A 22,296-nucleotide genomic window follows, 5' to 3' on the forward strand; every position below is an offset into this window, starting at 1 on the left:
TGCCGCGTTAGTTAGCAGTTTTTTTCCTATAAATCCAGTGTCGTAGCACAGCAAGACAGTGCGCCTGTCCCGATACACTATTTGTCATCCGAGGGGAGGCAGCAGGTGCGCATTATAAGAGAAATGTTGCCTGAATTAACATTAACTGTAGACGGCACAACATTTAATCGTAAATTATGCTCATCCGTTAAATTTTCTTCCCCGCAATATCGGCCTGATTTATCGCCTTGTTCCCCGGAAAAATTAAATTTCGCATGATGGGAATTTCGAGGGCTGGAAATTGGAGGCGAGTGGGACTGGAAATCACCGGATATGTGGAGGAAGACCCAGCGGAGGCCACGCTTCGCCTTTGGCCCGGGCGCAGGTCAGCTGTTCGGGGATAAATATGATATTTTCTGCAGAAAAATTGAATGCGAGAGCAAAGGAGAATTCTGAAAGATTTTTTTATTTTTCTTACAGAACGATGCTACAATGTTGTCAGTGCTACAGTAAGACAAATTGTTATCAACCGATTTGACATACTTTCCGCTACATGAGCGTGTATGTAAAGAAAAATGTATCTCATCGATCTTTCAGAATCTTCAATCGATATTTTTTTTGTAATTGTGAATATTATATTATGCAGTATTGCCACATGTATGATTTTAATGTAAATATACTGTTATGTTTTATTGGTTTGAAAACTCAAAACATGCCGAAAATGGAACCAAATCATAAAAATTTTCAAATAAATAAAAATATTTAAATATAGTACAGTCTAAATTGACACGAAATATGGATAATTGTAAATAAATTAAGTTGTGACAAAAATTGAATTTGCACATTCAAAAACTTTTAAAATGCACTCATGTATCACAACAATGTTAGAAAGAATACTAAAAAACCATTTTGTAATGTTAAATATCAATTAAAGGTCCAGGCATGGGCACATTTAAAAAAAAATATCAAAATTTTGACAAGTCATCGACGGATGATAGACGGATAGAGGTGTTTCACATATAAAAACGTTGTATGCAATAAACCTGGTATAGAAAGTTAGGTTAGGTTAGGTAATCGGCGGCTTCGTATGAAAAAATTAGTGGATTCGATTTTTTTGCATAATCATCTCCGTGAGATGTCCCTGAATGACGATTAAAATGTTACCGGCCGGTAACCTTGTCACAATTTTTTTAAACTAATTTTTTTAAACAAATTGCAAAAATAACTTGTTTTGCTCCGGATGGTATTTTGGGGTATTCTAAACAAAATAGTTTCTATGCACTATGTTCCTAAAATCAACGGTTTCCGAGTTATAAACAATTTAATGTACGAAACAATGCAAAAACGGCCATTTTCAAAACTCAAAAACAATAACAAAAATCAAAAATCAAACAAATTTTTGATGTTAATAAAATTTAAAAGTAATCTTTAAACATCCCTTGACAAAATACCCGCCGCCGATTTCGCCTTGTGTAAGTTTAGTCATATGAGTAACTAAATAAGTGTTTATTTCCTTGTCTTTCATTGGAAGCATCACTTGCTCCAGACGCAACTGGTGCCATCTTACATCCGGCCTGTGAACAAATAGCAGCTGGAACACAAAACAGAAACTGCAGTGACCGTGCTAGCCGTCTTTGGTTTGAGAATGTAGTTCAAAAACTATGCAATAGATGTCGCTTTATTACGCTATACCATAATATTCAGAGTGCAACTTATATATGGAATAAAATTCATATTCATTGACTACAAAGCTTTGTAAAAAAATATCAGTTCTAATGTAAAAATTGACCAGATTTTTTTTACAAAATTATGTAGTCAATGACATGAATTTCATTTCATGTAAGTTACACACAATAATGATATAAAAGATTGACTTTTTTAGTAGGTATATCCATTAAGAGGCTATTAATGTTTTCACTTTTTAAACAATGACTAAAAAATGCATAAGCAGTTGTTTTTTAAATGCATGTACTTAAATTTATTCTGTTATAAATAGGAAAAGAAGATAATTACTAGTAATTAATAGTGATTACTGTGATACAAAATAGACATATACTTACCTTTCCCCTCTTTATGAAAAATATTGTTAGATACATTTGTTTCAAACTATATTGGTTCTCATCAGTACGATGCATGTACTACTGATTATTATTTTCTGCGAAAATTTAAATACTGATAGTATGAGTAACAAATATCAGTAGAAACGTAGACATATGTATCTACCATTACTTAAAAAGAAACTTAATATTCATTAAAAAATCCAAAAATCCGTTTTTTGTTGTCGACATACAAGTGAAGTTTTGACAAAATGAAGTATTATGTGAAGTACTTACACAACCAGTATTTGAATCTACTTCATCCGGCACCTAGATAAATGATGATCCGGCATGGTATCGTTAACAATAACAGTACTAGTACTTGCAGTGGTATTTAGAGATGGCAATTTGGAATAAGTGTATTTTGGTTTTTTAAATGGTGGTTTTGGAAAATCATCTAACATTGATGTTTGGCATTTATTAATTTCGGCATTTTCTAATGTTTCACTAACAAACTGTTTAACTGACTCTAGAGTAGTTTTCAAGTAAACATTACTATTAAGAGAATCTAAATGTGATGATATACTATTTGATTCACTAAATATTGTTGGCACTGCATTTTTGTTGAGGCTATTCTTCCTACTATTTCTAAAACATTTTAATTCAAAGCGGTCTTCACAAAAATAACATTTTTCGTTGATGTAAAATCTGGTTTACATTCTATCCCAATCATTTTTCTGTCTGCACTCTGCAGTAACTCTGAAAAAGATTTATTTCTGTAAGAAGTATCTGTGGTATATAAATAATATGTATTCTTGCAGTTTGATGCACAACAGTAACGTGAGGTCATTCCAGACATTTTCTATTAAAAAGTAAAACAAGCAAAAGCAGTAAGAAAATTCGGATGATCGATTCAACAATTATAATTATCTTCTTGCATTACATTAAATTTTAGTCTAAAATAGAAAACAATTATTATCAAAAGCACGGTAACTTACGTGTTAATTAGTCATAATACAACCACTTTCTAATCTGTGAATACAACATAGAGAAGAAATAACCTCAAACCTAATCCCCTTTGTGACCTAATTTTCAATACACGTATTCTTTCGTATTGAACAAAGTGATTGAAATCAACAGTAAAGAACCAACCATGATTAAGAATTTTAAAAATGCTGTATTATGATTGGCTAGACATCGATTGCAACGAGTTTGTTCAGCTTCCGCACGAAAGAATACATGCAATATCATCAAATTTTTAATTTTTTCACCGAACTCTATAGGTTCTAATAACAATATTACTTTTCTGTTCAAGTTAGTATTACAGTTTTCGATACATAAATAGTGCTAACGATGGCGTGTTTTTCAGGCCCATTGTGAGATGGCGCTCGTACATTCATGATTCTGCTCTTCCTATCCTTTTCACGGTTCTTATTTATTTAGTCATATGAGTATAGTATACCTGTGATCAGAATTTATGTGTGGAATTAAACCAGAGCCTCTATGAAAAGATTCATGTAAGTATCATTTAAATGTTGACATTTGTTGTTCCGTTGAAATTAGTAAATTTCTAGTTTTATAAGTGTAGTAGTACTGCAAGATAGTATGTGTGTATGAGTGTAAAGGACCTTCATAACTTCATAAACTGTATTTAGACTCCAACCAAAGTTCAAATTTTTGTGTAGACTTTAAAAGTTCTCGATGAATCGGGGAACCTAGAAATTTTTATTCGTTTACTTAAAAAAAAAACAAGTAAAGACTGCGTAAAATGTGAAAAAGAGGTAGTATTAAAGACATTAAACGAGCAGATATGCAGATAATTAACCTGTATATCAAAATTTAGCTATAATTTTCAAAAATAAGTAAAATTTGGTCATAATTCAAAAGTTAACCTAGAAACATGCAATTGGTATCAAAAGATGCAAATAAATTCAGGGAATCTGAAAATGTAAATATCATGCAGCATAAAACTGCTAAAAGTCATTATTTGCAAAAATAAAATTTCATAAAAGTTTGGGTGACTATGGAAACGATTCTTTTGTTTTAACGTTATTAAAAGTAAATCCAGAGCTCAGAGCAGCCAGTCTTCCATGTACTCCTGAAGCAGCAACATCACTAGTTTGCTCCTAAAATAAACAATTGCAATCAATATAAATCAGTAAGTTCATGAAAAAGTTTACTTATCCAGTCGTCTTTGTGGAGAAATGTCACTGACAGATATAAATGCCAAAAGCCCAAAATATACTTTCGCTGAAATATCATAAGTCCGAAATTTCATCGAATTCCATCAATAAGGAAAAGTGCAACACTAAATTTGAACTGGTCTAAAATAAATAAAAAGTGAATAAGTGCAACTTAATAAAAATAATTGTAGTGCTTTCTATATTTTTAAGGATCCTGGTCGAGTTCATCCAAAAGGAGATTTCGGATTTCATCGTGGCAAAAATTTGTCAAATATAAAATTTCAAACTAAAACCTAAAAGAGTAATATACCTATATTTGTCAAATTTAAAATATCTTTCATTTAAAATCAGTTTAAGCAAGTTAGTAAAAATAAACATATGAATAGGAACTCCCACCCCGAATTTGAGTCTCTCTATAATAATAAGTATATACAACAAATTTTCAAAAAGCACATCATATCAAAGCGCCCAATTATTCATTCATACATTTATCCAATTACATTCATATATTCAAACAACCAGAAACATATTAATACGTAAAATTTTAAGGCACATAAAATAGCATCAAATGTGAGATTATTCAAATAAAAATAGTGTGGAGTGTAATTTTTTTAATGTCAAACGAGGCGAGGTTGCCACATCTACGTTTTTTTTAAGTAAGTATACGCAATAATTTACCGCCTGCTGAAAGTAACTATATTAAGCAAATACCGTGTAAAAAGAGTAATATAAATATTCCTCGATTTAAACAGAGCATTTTCTATATAAAATTGTATTTTCCAGCTCCGAGGATAGAGTTAAATTAGTAGAGATGAAGTCCGTTAACGCCCGGCAAAAACAGTCTTTCAAATATTTACGGTAAAATACGGCTAATTAGCTCGCTGCATAGCGCCGCCAACTCCGTTATTATTAAACAAATAACATCAGAGCTCGACCGGTTTTCAATTTTTATTTCGCGATGCACACAATGCCAACGTGGCCTTGTTTTGGGTGTTTAAATTTTAACGAACCTACATGCAGGTAATAGATGTGTTCGTGAGCGGAGATCGATACGCCAAAGTCCGCTTTTTTATGTCAATGTATCGTTGAATTTGTTCGGACATTTTCAGGTGGATTTAATATTTTTGAGAACTATACAGATTCAGACATAATGTCATTAATTTTAACCACTCGTTCGGAAGGCCTAATAAAGACAGGAAACCTAAAAAAAAATTAGTCGAATTTTACAAAATAAGCAAATTACACCTTAACTCCCGTTATTTTGATGCCGGCGTAATATAGAGCTGTCGAACGTTGAAGCAAAACAGCTGATTTTCCCAGTCGTCTTGAATTTGGCAATTGGTTTTAAAATCACATTGCAGCGGATCCCAACTTTATTAACAAAGGATGAGTGAGTGTTTTTTAGCCGTACTGTCATTTTTAAGTAGGTAGGTACCATACTACTCTTTGAAAAGCAATGAGTCACACAATAAAGTATGCGTACTACAAACTGAATAATTAATTAACCATAATACTAAAAACTGATATTCAATTATAAAATAGTGAAAACGTTAACAAATATTAAAAGCTAAGTGAATGAATATTACGGTAGGTCAAGATTCACTCTCGATTAACCTTTTTGGGTCTGTGGCCAGGGGCGGTCTGAAAAGGGGTTTAAATAATTTTTTGAAAGCGTAAATATGCATTTTACAATTTTTTTAATTATGCTTTCGTATTCTACTAATTTTTCCCTATCTTTCCTTGAGATTAATGGCATTATGACTGAATCACCCTGTATAGGACGCAAGGTGTAACAGTGACTTTCAGGACATTTCATCAAGTTAATTCTCCTAACTTGAGAGATGAGGGAAAAGGAAAAAACGAAGTTTAAAATAAAAAACTAACAGTAATAGCAGATTGTTTATGTAAAGTGTAACTCAATTGACGAGATATTAGCGACCATGTCTCTTGATTGCTAATACATCAACGTTGGCGATGTTCTTCGGAATGAATGGCCTGTATATGTTTCAGGATGTTCTAGTTTCAAAAACTGTCTTATTAGGAATCATAGAAAGTGTATTCTTGCTGACTGGTTGGTTATAATATTCACCTGTTTGATAGCGCATAAAAAAGCGTAAAATTTCAGTTTTAATTTCTAATCTAATCTTTATATATATTTCTTGAGAATTACTTACCATTTTTATAATCTGGAATTGCAAATACAATAATGTCATAGAAATTTTTTAAATTGACATGGTCCAAAGTAAATTTGCATCACTCATCAGAGCGGCATGCTCCCGCAATGCCTAGGACCGTTACTACCTTCATTAGCAAATATGTGTTATCGGGTGCCTGAAAGAGAAAATCGTTGACTTGTTCTCTTGTAAAAATGTTTGACTTTTTAGGTGTATAGCCGTCATTCTTATGTTTCAAAAATGCTCTCAGCTTGGGGTATTTTGATTTATTCTCGTTCTCCTCTATGAAAATAGTTGTCTTAATCACTCCACAAACTCGCCGGTGACTTTAAAGTTCTTGACTTCTCCATGAAATTTGCAGTAACATTTCAGAAACACCGGTATTTTTGATCTGGAACCATTTTTTGAAATTTCAATATACTCGTCCGTAGCGCATTTTCGACTTCTCGGGCAATAAAAATTCGCAGGCAACATTTGCTGCACTTTCTATTTGAAAATCACTCATTTAGAAATAATAATTCAAAACCAGCAAAATTGCAACTTTTATGTAGCTTTGTTTATAAACGCTTTAGAAACAACAAAATCCAAAGAACCAAGGCGATTTTGCAAGATTTCGAATAATGTCAAATGAATTGATTAAGAAATGTCAAAAAATAAAACCTAATCTTTATTTCATGTACCATAAAGAACTATGGGAGCAGATAAAATGTTATACATCACGCAGCAGTTAAGTATAATTTACCCCAGCCTCGGACTCTACTGCCAGCCCTCGCTCCGCTCGGGCGCAAACTCGTCCTCGACTGGTAAATAATACTTACCTCCCTTATGGGTAAATAACTATTCTCTCTTTCTTACTGGTTCAAATAAGATAATAATAGTAATAGTTAAAAATTACTTTTAAAAACAAGATTATCGCCAAAACTGAGCCACAAATTAAAGGAAACTGATAAACTCCTTCTGTGACATATAAGTCTACTACAAAAGCCCATGAATAGCTGCAGCAGCATATATTGCGGGAAGTTTTAAATTTTTTATAAAATCAGTGAGACCACTGTTCTGTGTCATAATACTCACTTTTTATGAATACTTGTTTTGGCAAAGGGCTACTATAGAAAATAAAAGACTGTTACGCCTAAATCGTCTCGTCTCCTCATAGAAAAACTAAACGAATAAGAGGAAATGCGGTCGAAAAACGGCAAGCAACACGTATCCCAGCGCCAAGACCCACTCGATGCGTGTCTCTAATATGTATGTGACGGTTCGAGCACCTCGCAAATCTTTGGGCCTTGAAACGACGCGATTTTTCTTCTCTTTGCGGGGATTTGCAGTCATTACGCCCTTTAGCGGCTTCCGGGGGGGTTATTTCTCTTTTCCCCTTCCGGTTTACGCCATTAGGGAGGTTAAGGAGGGGGATACAGCCGGCTTGATCCGCTTTGCCTAAAACTGGGTTACTTGGATAGAATCAAGGGCGGCATCGGAAGGGTAACGAATCTTCCGGCGATATAAAAAAGTCTTAAATGTGCTTTATCTCCTTTATTTTACCTTTCCTTATTATTGCCGAGGTATAAATTTAAAGGCTACGATTAAGGTACGGAATAATCTCGAAAGGATATATCGTCTGAAGTTATTTATTTGAGCCATGGTTTTTGTTTTTTTTTTCTTTATTTATTGGATATTTTTCGAAAATATAGTCAAGGGTTATTTTTATGTAAATGGTTTTGCACAGCAAAAAATCTCACACTAAAAAAAGCAAACAGACAAAGAATATGTCATTATATACCGTGCATTTCAGAAAGTTTTAAGTTTCGGAAATGAATCTGTTTTCTTTTTTAATCTGGTTTAGCCAGATTTCAAATAAATTGAGAATATCAGTATGGGGCGTTTTGAGAAGTCTGATTTATTTTTATCCATTGCAATTCCAAAAATTAATATGGTCGATCCAATATGATGAATATAAACCCTTTGTAACCCAATAATTTATCTATGTACAGGGTGATTCACTATATTTTGACCCCCCCCCCTTTAACTTTTTTTTAAGAGTTATAAAAAAATGTGAAATATAAAAGTTGCACGAGTTTTTATGAATTTTTCGAAAATGATAGTAGAAAAACAAATGAAGTCCAAACAATATGGCCGGGGATGTTAACTTTGTTAAGTTAAGTGGAACACCCCGTATATTTTTCCATATTTGGATAGAACGTTCCCTGTTGAGCATAGTCATGTAGGGTTTGTTGGGTCCATCTCTAACAATAAGCGAGATAATAATAAAAAACGAAAAGAAGGTTTTTTATTAAGAAAATAAGACATCTTGTAATTGTTAGACCTCTTTCAGGCATTTCTGCCTTTTTTCCAATTACGTAAGAATTTACAGATTTAGTTAAAATATATTTTGATATATCGGACATTGATTTGGTCCAAAATGCGTATATATACTTTAACTAAATCGCACTAATTAGATCGTGAGAGGCCTAATTACTCATGGACAATGTTGGATAAAGGCAGAAATGGATAAAAACGGTTTAACAATTACAAGATGTCTTATTTTTTTAATAGAAAACCTTCTTTTCGTTTTTTAATAGTATCTCGCTTATTGTTAGAGATGGACCTAACAAACCCTACATGACTATGCTCAACAGAGAACGTTCTATCCAAATATGTAAAAATATACAGGGTGTTCCATTTAACTTAACAAAGTTAACATCCGCGGCCATTTTGTTTGGACTTCATTTGTTTTTCTACTATCATTTTCGAAAAATTCATAAAAACTCGTGCAACTTTACACATTTTCACATGTTTCACATTTTTTTATAACTCTTAAAACAAAAAAGTTAGAGGGGGGTCAAAATATAGTGAATCACCCTGTACCTACGTGGAGAACCATTAATTAGCTCACTAAATGTTCGGGTTTTTGTACCTGCAGATATCGTTTTTCTGCATCTATTAAGTTGAGAGACATCTATATTTCACAACCCCGAAAATAGATTAGAATTAGATGGTGTGCTTGTCTAACGTATTATATCCACCTATTTGATCTTTGGAATTGCAATACATAAATAAATCGGAGTTCTCAAAAACCTCTACTACTACTAACAATTTATTCGAAATTTTGCTATACCTAGCCATAAAATGGCTTAAAAAGAGTTTGTGTCTGCCATATTGGATCCGCCATTTTGAATTTTGAAATTTCGATGCTAAAGTAGGGCTCAGAGACCCAAATACCCCCACGCCGTTACTTTAAATAGACCCAAAATATTCGCTGAGGCAAAGTGGGTTAAATGGTGGTAATATCCGCCATATTGGATCTGCCATTGTGGAATTTCGAATCATAATGGTAGATTCTTAAGTAATGGTAATTTTAGATGCATATTTTACAAATTCCAGAACTTGTACAATATGTCATGACAAGTCATTATCGGACGCCATATTTGATGCGCCATGTTATATTTTAACCAACATGGACCAACATTTTAAAACCCCATACTTCTTGATCGGTAACCCAAATTTTGGGAGCACTGATGATCCGGTTGACATGAAATATCCCACCTTATATAAATAAAAAATAAACATAAAGATTAACGTTTTAAATTGAAAATTATGTAGGGTGAGTTACATGAAATTTTACATCCTTTTACCGTAAACAGAGATCATTAAGGAGAATATCAAATGGCAGTTAAAAAAATGTCTTTGTCGCTTGTCGCTTTAGACCAAACATTCTTTGTGATATAATATCTGAACTGTTTGTTCAAATTCAGAAATTCCAGGACCGACCGGTCTTAAAAAATGTAATTAGGGGAGTGGGTCCATTTCGAAAGATTCACCCAATACGTGATTTTTTTTTAATGTAACTTAGAATTTTAAAAGTGGACAAATTGTCATTGCAAGTTGGCATTTTGTTCATCCTGTTGTTGAAATTTTTTACAAATAATCAATTTTGGTTAGAACTGAAAATTCAGCATAAAATGCAACTATTAATTGCAAACACTTCAAATGCATTACTACTGCCATTTTGTCTAATTTCCATGACAGTATTATTTAATAATTTTCAATTTTTCGTTATTACAAAATAATATGTCTTTAGATAATTGGGAAATCAAATAAGAAGAATGGAAATGCTAGACAAGCTGAACGACTTTATAAATAGACTTTTCCAAATTGATGTTGTCCAACAAGGAATACTTTTTCAAGCGTTCACCGTCGAGCTCGTGAAACTGCATGTTTGTCGCCACCAAAACGTCGAGCAAGAGACCTGTTCGTACAGTTCATTTGGAAGACAGAACTTTGGAATCTTTAGATGAAAACCTATCTACCAGTACAAGACAGATATCAACAGATTTGGGTGTATCACATGTAACAATCTGGAACGTTTTACGTGAGCAGCAATTACGCCCATATCAGGTCCAGCGAGTTCATGCATTAAATCAGAATAACTATCAACAGAGGCTTGAATTTTGTCAGTGGTTTTTTACAACAATGCGAACAGCCTGATTTTCAGTTATTAATATTATTTACCGATGAAGCGAAATACACAAGAGAAACCATTTCGAATTGTCAGAACCACCAATGGGCGGATGAAAATCCGCATATTATTTTCCAACGTCAATTCCAAGAACAGTTTTCTCTTAATAGTTGGGAGGCATTGTGGGTGATTACTTGATTGGTACCTACTTTTTACCCAGAACCCTCGATGGTAGAACTTATCAAAGGTTCCTACAAGAATTACCACCACTTCTAGAAGAAGTGCCATTAAGGTTACGTCAATTATTCTGGTATATATGCGTGATGGGACGCCACCTCATTACAGCCTTACCGTTAGACAGTTGCTGAATAATCAGTATCCTAATCACTGGATTGTCAGAGGAGGACTCATTGCTGGGCCGGCTCGTTCCCCCGACCCCATTCCTTGGATTACTTTTTGGGGCTATCGCAAAACTATGGGCAAAACTATGGTATATCGGCTGGAATTATGAGGTGTGTAAGACGATCAATGCGGAGACGCTGCGCAGCATGCATTGCATCCCAAGAAAAGCATTTTGAACATTTCTTGTGATGTTGTATAGTGTTTTGAAATCTCTTAAAAATATTAGGTATTGAATTTATTGTTACACATTTAGCAATCAATAGAAATTGTTAAATAGCAACGTAGGTACTTAAGTATCTTCTTATTTGATAAAGAATACTTTATTTCCACAAACTGATTGTACATTTTAAAAACATTTAAAATTATTTAAGAAACCAGTGGCGTACGATTTTATTTTTTTTTCAAACAAAGTCCCCTACTCCCCCAATAACTACGCCACTGGAGTGTATTTTGGAATAAGTTATCCATGAAAAAATAGTCCCTACTAAAAAAATAACTTCCCCAAATTTTATCACTCAATCTTTTATGCCAGTGAAGTTACAGGAAAAATAGTACAAATATTTGAAACTGTTAAAACCATGTATCTCCGTAAGGAAGCGTCCTATCAAAAATTTTTATAGGGCAAAGCCTGGTTTCATTTAAGTGGTTACGTAAACTCACAGAATATGAGAATGTGGTCTTCTGAAAAACCAGATAACTTTTTTGTCGAGGGCCCTCTACACGCTCAAAAAATTGGAGTTTGGTGTGCTCTCAATCGAAGGAGGATTTATGGACCTATTTTTTTAATGGTACTCTTACTGCGCAAAGGTATAGAGAAGAAATTATCGCTCCTTTTGTTAACCAGCTGGAAGAAAACGAAATTACAAACTTTTATTTTCAACAAGATGGCGCAAGGGCACATACGGCAGGCGAGACGATGAATATGTTGAGGGAAGTTTTCTAAAATCGACTAATAAGTCTTAATGCTGAACATGAATTTCCACCGAGGTCATGTGATATTACGCCGTGTGATTTCTTTTTGTGGCCTTAAAAACATTATATTTGAACTGCCTATTCCTGATTTAAACCATCTGCAGGCTCGACTTATAGACAAGATTCGTGATTCGTGAAATTAACAATACCCCGAGCATCTTAGAAAATGTCTTTAATTCTTTGAGGAACAGGTGTGAAAACTGCTTGGAACAAGGAGAGGGACACTTTCAGCAACTGCTTTAATTTATTGTTATAACAAGGAGGGGGACACTTTCCGCAGCTCCTTTAATTGTTTGTTATTGTTATCACGATTATTCTTTAAAATAAAGTTATATAGTCATTAACGTTATTGAAACTGACAGCTGCTATACAGCTCGTGGAGAAATGAGGTTAAGTTGGTCGCTATAAGCTACTCCCTACGTCCAATGTGTCAGAACCAACTTCGACCACGTTTTTATTTGAACGCTCGTTATTTTACTACTGCAATCGAACCTACAGCCAGGATTTCACATTCCACAGACAGTAAAAAATCTTATGGCATGTTTTGGTACTTTTTGCGGGTTAAAGGGTATTAAATAATCAGATGGGTGTAGGATGATTAAACAGTTACACAACCAGTAAGCAGGGAAAAGTCGCATGACAGGCTTTGGTAGTTGGTGGGGAGGGAGAGGGATGAGGGTTAAGTGTTTTGGAGATAGTCTTAAGCCTAGTTACAATTTGGGTGGCTGTATGTTCGACTGCAGTAGTAAAATATTTCAGTAGCTTTATTGACCGATAATCTCTCAAGTGCATCCCCCTGACCTTTAGGGGCGGTTTTGGGAGGTTGGTGGGGGTTGCAGGGCTCGGTGCCCATTGATAGTCTTAAGCCTAGTTATGGTATAGGTTCGACTACAGTATTGAAATATTATGGTAAGCCAATTGACCTATCTGTCTGTAATTTCATTACTTTGATGTTTGGGGGTGGTTTTGGGGTGTTGGAAGGGGTTGTAGGGCTTCGTGCCTATTGAGACTTTTGATCAGCATGACGAGGACTATCAAAATACGAAGTTTCATAAAAATTGACCGGTGTTCAATTTCCATATATTTTATGCGGGGTTCAATTTATATTGGGAGTCAAATAAATTTTTATTGAATCTCTCTAACCTTATATACAAATAAAAAGCAAAGAGGCAGAGGCAGCAAACACGCTCTGTCAAATTGTTATTTTACTTGATTTCAGTTTTAAGGTGCCATTAAAAACCCTCACATATCATTAACGCCACATTGATGCCGATAGTCGATTAAATTCAGTATACGCTGGGAGAATGACAGAAGCGAAAAATTGAATTCGTTTCCATTTCCCGTACTTTTCCGAGTTAATTTGAACATATGAGTATCTGCACCCTCGCGAGGCCAATCATCGGCCTGTTTTTAATGTAAATATCGGGAAAATGTATTGGAAATATCTCCCCCCGAGAGACCAGGGAGCAGATTCCGGTAATTTTAATCAGCAATCACCACAACGTGAAGATTGGATTATGGTCTTATCGTTCGTGTTGAAAATACAGTCGCTTCTATGTAAAATTCTATACAGAGCCTCCCAAAAGTAAGTGCTAACATTTCAGCTATACATTTAATTTATTAGAAGCAACAACAACTTTATTTTATTTCAGTTTCTAGTTTCTAGTTAGTTCTTCAGTTTTTTTAATAAAAAGTATCCTATGTTACTTCTAATACCTCCAAGAATATGTGTACAAAGTTTCATGATGATCGGTTAAGTAGTTTTCGCGTGAAAGCGTAACAAACAAACCTATATTCACATTTATAATATTAGTAGGGATTTTTGTCACTGGAATATAACTCGAAACGATTAATTGATGAGTTAATAAACAAAAAAAGCAAAAAATGGAAAGTAATTGATGGTAGTACCTATTTAGTATTTAACTTGTGACAATTCATTACAAGTACGGAGAGTGTGTAGCTGAGAGTGTGCGCAAATTACGTGGAATTTCGGCAGAAGGAACGCTCCAAATGAACAATTGTGAAAACATTAGTTGCCAAATTTGAACAAACATGTTTAGTTGCAGACAATAAAAAACAGGCCTGCCTAGTACTGGTAGCAGAAAATATTGCTACGGTGAGTGATAGTGTAGCGGAAATTCTCGTAATATCAGTGGCCGTCGGTCAATTAAAATTGTTACACTGGCGTTTTCTATTTGTTGAACGATTGTCATTATATTGAAATTCTGTAAAAATTTCCGACTACTCATTATTCCGAATCGCCTTCAATTAAAGTTATGACGGATTACTGGCTCTACGTCCTGGCACTGTCCTGACGGGAATGATTGGATTTCTCAAAGTAAATCCGGCTTGTTAGACGGGTAACGTCGTCGAGAGATAGCTAGGAAAGCTCTGAAAACTATTGAGGTCGGATCCGTAATTCTTACAAAGGGATATTACACTAAAAGAAGAATTTATAACCAGAGCACCGAGATTGAACCGCTCAAATCGACGGGCTTTGAATTCGTGTAATCGCTGTTAAGTGAAATTGCGACAAAGCAAGGTAATAACGGGATAATAGGACAAACTGTAAAGGTTGACTTATGACTTGCTTTAATTGTAAGATTAAATATTACTTAATCGCAAAATTTATACAGCTTTTTAATTTAATTCGGCCGGAAAAGCGTTCCATACACGTTCGAGTAGTCGCTCGGACTTATCCGCGAGTTTGCGCGTGATGCAGCATTTCATCCCAGAAAAAGCCTTTATCATTTAAAAATTTACCGTTAATTAAACATTTTCTTCTGAACAAAGATTATAATACAAATATTGACGTTTTAATCCGTCCTATAACGTTAAAGTGATAGCCGTGATAGCGCAAATTCCTCCCACAGTTATTTTAGCCAGCAGCAGGCTCTTGTCCCTGTTCTCAAAGGATTTGGTAGTTTCAACGTACGACCTAGTTTGGATATCGATCCACCAGAATATCTTGCATACCATTAAGCCTTTTTATTACGACAATAAACTATTTCGAACACATCTATTCAATAATCAGTTTCAATAAATTGTTAATTTAAAGAAAAGCCAAAGAAATTTGTATGTTAAAGTGTGTATAAAATTTTTATTAAAATCTTAGCTAAACGCTTTCGACTAGATAGTCATCGGAGCTATTCCTAAAATATCAACAAGAGGTTGAAATGACATTATATAAAGCAAAAAATTTTTTTAGCTTACGTTAAATTTTAGATACCAAAAAATATTTAGGAAACGTTGAAAATCTTAATAAGTTCGACATAACAATATGCGACATTAAATATAACATCAATTACTGGTATATAACAAGAGAAAGAAACAGAAATTGATTGCTTCTTTCAAAAATTATAGATATCTTAAAACTATATGGTACATGCAACCTTCCTCTTCGTGGACATAATAAGAAAAGTGACTGGTAAACAAAGGGGTATTTTTAGAACTGATAGACTATAGTGCAAAAATTGATCCCTATACTATACAGAATGAACTATTACAGTAATCTACATAATTATATCCTAACTGGGTTGGTTGATCGATTATCCACTTCAGCCCCCACACGTTGGAATTTTACTTCTCGCATTGTATCTAAGTACCTACTGGTACACACTGACAGTATTCATTTTGGGGTATTTGCAAAACACAATGACCTTCAAATTTCTTAAAATTTTTCGCCTGCGCCGCTAAGCGGGGTGTTGCCCCCCCACACCCCCCGTTGCTCTTATGATGTACGTCTTCTTTTCAAAATGCGCCCCCTCTGTATTCAAACCCACGGGCCGCCACTGGGATAAAGTATCAGTTTAGACGGTTCATATATGTGGATAAAAGTATTTCATAAGTTTAATGGTAATTGTATGCATTAAATTTAAAATCAACCACTCTACAGAGGTTTAGAAATGTTTAACTGACAGTACAAACCAAGCAATATTGGTTCATTTACGAAGGCTCAGTAGAAGCCCCATATGGGTATCGATGTCTACGCTACTGGCTTGTAATTATTTATTTTGTAGTTACCTAATTAAGGGACTGTATTAAAATAACAACAAACAAATTAAAACACTAGCTAGCCCTCGCTATCCTGTATGCTAATTACCGAAACGTCATTACGAATAATCACCGTAATTTGGTTAGTTCCAAATTCAAATCACCTAAAATAAATAATATAATATAGCTATGAGTTCATTAACTACAAATACAAATAAAAAAAGTGGCAAATTATGTCCAGCGAGGTAGAAGTACGGTATTAAAATATAAACTAGACGAGTCTTAATATTTCCAAAGGATTCCATACAGGATAAACCGCCGATTTAATTGCAAGTTTGCTTGGGTGCAATCCCAATTATTTCTGGGTTAAATATAAATACGTACAATTTATTTTTGTCGCTGTGGACGCCAGGAATTTACATCGGTCACATATATTACGTTTATCTGACGGCATATGTGCAACAAAACGTGTGCATTAGCAATTTTGAATTAAGTTGTGACAGCTATATACGGCTGAAACCAGCTGTTGTAAATAATTTTCTGACGTCTTGTAATACATTGCTGAACTTTTAATGCAGCGAGTTCAAAACACGTAAAATTCCAATTAAAGTTCGGCTTTGAACGTACGTTTTTTGCTCCATCCCGTCACGATTGTTGGTGCACGTACAGATTTGAAGCTACGTCAGTGTCGGGGGTATACGGGGGTTATGGAGCTGTCATAACTTTTTTAACATCATCAAGTAGTGAAAAATTCAAGGGGTCTATACAGAGTGTGTAAATAAACATCTAATAAAAAATTCAAACAATAATAAATATTTAAATATAAATTAAATGAATAAAATTGAGTAAATAATCGGTTTAGTTTCCTGATTACTCCCTTACTACCTATTTTGCTCAACATTTCCTCTCTGACGTTGGTTGTTCTTCAACACTGTTGACAGAAGATTAAATTAAAGTTTTCATGCATGTCCCTATAGATAAAAATCGCATGGATTCAAATTTGAGGATCTTGGTGGCCAAGGTCCAAGTTCGAAACGTATAATCCACATTTATCCACATTATTCCGTAATAATAGTGTACTGTGTGGTGCTCTATAATGTTGATACCACATATTTCTTCTTACATTCAGCAGCATATCTTCAAGAGGGTCCTACAACCTATTTCTCCTAAAATGAAGGTACGTTCCACCATTAAATCTATCATCTATCACTAACAGAATTCTACACGACTTGGTAAATCTTCTGGTTCCAACACCTGTATTTTCTGAACATGATATGCATACAATCCGCGAAGCTACCCTTCTACTGCCTGCTGGTACCAGCATCCTCTTCCACGATATTTCCGATTAAATATTAACGCATAAGCATTCGCAGCTCTCATGAGCTCATAAATGTTGAACCAATTTTACATTCTCTTATTTGGTTCGACTTCTTGTAGCCGTACCATTTCCTGCTCATAAAAAGTCCGCTTTAACAATATCAATTCCTTGTTGATTCGTATACACATTTTTTTTATAATATCACATGGAAACTTGACAATGAAGACACACACACACGCAGAACCATAGTTACAAATATCTCGGAAGCTGATAAACTAGAAACTAAAATAAAACGTAGCGTTCCGCCGAATTAACACAGGCCGATTGTTTTTTGCCCTTCTATCAATCTGTTGTCATATCATATCAGGTGGATTAGCAAACGCATATTTTGTGGTTCACCTTAACTAGATCAACGTCAGTGGTCACAGACAATTAGATTTACAAACTAAACACAGTGCTTTAAAGAAATAGTAACTAATTTATTTTTTTAAACTAATTGCAATACCGTTCTATGCCAATCCGTTGGTTTAAAAAGGTACCAATAGGCAACATTAATAAGCGCGCTGCTGCAACGGAGTTCGGGTACTATTCATTGGCGGTGTAGACGCATGTAGTTTAAATAAACGACTATTTGATTTATAGAAAAATATTTCAGATTAGTATTCTGAGGAATATGTACTAACACACCTAAAAACTGATCCAACATAAAGCTACACTCTTAGAGGATAGTTCTTTACTTCTTACAGGTAAGTACATCCAATAACAAAAATTGGAATGCATTCAGAAAAATCTTAATTTGTTCTAAATAAAAATCGGAGAATTCTCTACCGCTCATATCATCAGTATCATATAAAAACGATAAATCATTTTCTTTTTCGTGAAAGATAAAATTGATCGTTTATTAGTATTTAAGTTGAGATGGTTTGACTGAGACTAAGCACAATCTGCATCGATATCCTTTTGTTACAGGCAGTCATCAATATATATAACGAACAGTACAGTAAATTTTTAAATCATAAGCGTATAATAACTTTATATATACTAAATGCAGTGCAAGGTCATTTATGTATAATGGAAATAGTAAATGTCCTAAATTCGACCCTTGGGACACCCCAGAGGAAGATGTTACAAAAAGGAACGATAGCCTTCATATTCTACGTACTGATTTCAGTCAAAAATATAAGATTTGAGCAATAAAATATACTTTATAAAATTTTATTTTCTTTATATAAAGAAAAACGAAGAAACAATCTAAAAATATATGTCTATTTTATCAAATACCTTCTGAATATCCGAATATACAGCATCTATTTGGCCTCTGTCATCTAATATTTAGTTAAACAGAGTAAGTTTGTAAAGCATGACTTTTTCTCAATGTAACCATGCTGATCTGCTGACAATTCCTTTTACAGTGTTGTATATGAAATGATAAACAATTTCTATAGTCCATTGAAATGTTAAATTTTTTTGGGCTTAGCGTGCAAAAGTCAGAGCACGCAATTTTATTTTTTAGATGTCAAGAGGGGGTTAGTGTAAAGTTAAATCCATGTTTGTGGGGTCGCAACCCTTGTGCATCGGCCGCCATCTTGTAAAAAGGGCTGCAAATGGTTTTTATTCTACTACTTACTATATCGGGCAAACTATTCATCGCACAGAAAATTTGTAAATACATTTTTTGTTGCAAATTAAATTCTCTAACTTTTAGTCGTAGAACCAAAAATAACAAAGTTATTAACGAAAATAGATAAAAATTTTGGAACGAATTTTTTTTTGGTCGTTTTACAAAAATAATACATCAGAGCATTTTGATAGAGAGGATTTCAAGGAATAATTTCCATTACAAACTTTTTTCAAATTTTATTTATTTTTTACAGCGATGCGAAACTTACACTATTCTCCAGTACTAGTAAGTATACATTAATATGAATGATTAGGCATAGTTTTCTGTCATCTTTTATAAGAAACATTTTAATGATTGACATTGCAATGTTGTTAATTAGTTATTGACTCTTTTCCCTACCCCCTACGAGGTAGAGTCTGGTGACGCGTTTTATTTACGTCGCACCCCTAGTAGGCAGAATCCACGGACATTTTCTAGCTGACAATAATTAGTGTAATTAAAAATATCGAAATATATTTCCCAACCTACTGTGTCCTCAGTCTCTTTGATGGGCCAGGCTGCGACTCAGGATCTGGTTGAGCTTCAGATATTGAATTGTTAAGGAAGGATGGAGAATGAAGTGGCGTCATTGTTGGCAGTTCATCTTCAAAATCATTCTTCTCGATCAATTTTGATATCTCCATTATGTTGCTGCATGTCTCCCCAGAACTATTCAGCCACACTGTAGTACATTTGAGGCCTGCCTTCCGACATCCACACATTGCTCCACACTTTCCTTTGCATCGGCAGAATATCAACTTTAGAAGCTCAGGGGGTGCTGGAGGTTTTGAACTTTGAACAGGCATCAATATTTATCCATACTTTTTCCAGACCCAGTCTTGAGGGTCGTTGTAATTTCCGAGCCACGACTGGACCTGATGATAGACTCGGAGGCTGTGCAAGCGGGCTGTGTCTTGTGTTGGAGGAAGTGAAGACAAATTAAATGTATTCTTTGTCACTGACTTGGCGAATCGTTTATATTTAAGACTGTCAAGAGATACATCATCTTTATTGCCACCATATAAAGAGATGAAAAAACGTTCGCCAACGGCAGTGAGCAAAGTAGGGTCGACTCTCTCATTGAGGAATAACGCTGTTCCACTAGCTAACTCAGGACGTGTCTCCAGGGTTGTTAGAAATTTCATTTTACCGATGTTGTAAGCTGCTGAAGTCGTGTCACATCCTGAGAAGGCATGGAGAAACAAACTCCACAATGACGTCTCCGTACATAAAACTTGACGGACCATATAATTGTTCGGCTGTACGTCCTTTTGATGGTTAAAAAAAAATACATTTGAATGTGTTCCTCCACATCCCGTTAACAAGACAAGAATGTCGATATCTACGGCGACAATAGTGACTTAGTCGAACGATTGGGATGCAGCAAGAGCGGAGCGAACGATGAGGGTATATGCATCTGACTCTGCTTGGTCGACACTGAAACCCACCTCTTGCCACAAAATTCAAAATAGTGTCCACAAAACTCAAAATACTTTTCACAATTAAATACGTCACGCACGCACGTGGTACCACAACTGGAAGAAAACTTTGAAGGGCACTTCCTATGCCTAATCATTCATATTAATGTATACTTACTAGTACTGGAGAATAGTGTAAGTTTCGCATAGCTGTAAAACCCTAATAAATAAATAAAATTTGAAAAAAGTTTGTAATGGAAATTATTCCTTGAAAACCCCTCTATCAAATTGCTCTGATGTAATTTTTTTGTAAAATGACCAGAAAAAAAGTTATAACGAACAAAAGAAAATTTGTTCCCAAATTTTTATCTATTTTCGTTAATAACTTTGTTATTTTTGGTTCCACGAGTAAAAGTTATGGAGTTGTAGAGAATTTAATTTGCAACAAAAAATGTATTTACAAATTTTCTGTGCGACGAATAGTTTGGCCGATATAGTAAGTAGTAGTATAAAAACCATTGGCAGCCCTTTTTACAAGATGGCGGCCGATGCACAAAGGTTGCGACCCCACAAACATGGATTTAACTTTACACTAACCCCTTCTTGACATCCAAAAAATAAAATTGCGTGTTCTGACTTTTGCAATCCCAAATGTAACTTTTCAATGGACTACTAATAAATTGGGAAAATTGCACAATACGGAAATAGAGCAGCAATTCATAATTTCGGATAAATCGCCATTCTTTGGTATTGGAGAAACTTTGGCAGTTTTTCACATAGTAGGAAACGTGTTCGTGATAATAATTAAATTAAAAATTTAAAAAAATTAAAAGCTTTGATAAAGGTCTAATGCTGCAATCTTTGGCCAAGAAGTTTTGTGTTTGGACTGGGCCTACTATTAATTTTTCGTTTATTTAGAGGCGTTTATAATATCAGCCTCTATAATACTTGTTAGGTTAATAATCTTCAAATTTAAAAATTATTCTCCAAAAAATCATCACATAGTCCATAATTTGCAATATTATATACTTGAAAAATAAAGTTTAGTATTTTACAGTGGCGTAACAACAAATAAATCAGTTTCCTGACTTGACGGGCGTTTCGCCCTCTTGATAAGAATCATCGCGCGTCCAATCAGCCTAATGCCGCCTCGTCCGTGCGTGTGACAGCCAGAAATGCTGGTTTATCGCCGCACATCCAGTCGTATCTCGCCCGGAGAGCGAACATTTCTATAAAATATTAAACTGCGCATTATTAACAGCGATGATTTATCGTCTCGCTTGACACCGTGACAAATGTTCTTGTTGATTCCCTCCCCCGTGGAAGGAAAGCGACTATGTAATAATTTGGTGTAGAGGAAGATTTACGCGGGCATAATATCGAAAAATAACGTCGCAGGATGAGGACTAATGATTTCCACTTGAGCTTGAATGGAAACGGAATCGGTTTTGATTCGGTGATTGTTCAGTCGCTCGGTCTCGATTGTTAGGGGCTTGGCAGAACGAATACGACTTTTTGCGCCGAGAATGTATCCGATTTCTAATAATTGAATGAACACGACTAGATGTCAAGGTTTTGTATTTCCAATCGAGCAGAAATTCACTTGAGACCTGTTGTTGTTTTGACAGGCGGCGCAGTTACCCGCACCACTCATTGTGCACGCCGCTAATACGAGTTATTTTAAAACAATCCCATGGATAAATGC

The sequence above is a fragment of the Anoplophora glabripennis genome, unplaced genomic scaffold (assembly GCF_000390285.2).
Source record: "Anoplophora glabripennis isolate ALB-LARVAE unplaced genomic scaffold, Agla_2.0 scaffold169, whole genome shotgun sequence".
In the NCBI taxonomy this organism is placed as follows: Eukaryota; Metazoa; Arthropoda; class Insecta; order Coleoptera; family Cerambycidae; genus Anoplophora; species Anoplophora glabripennis.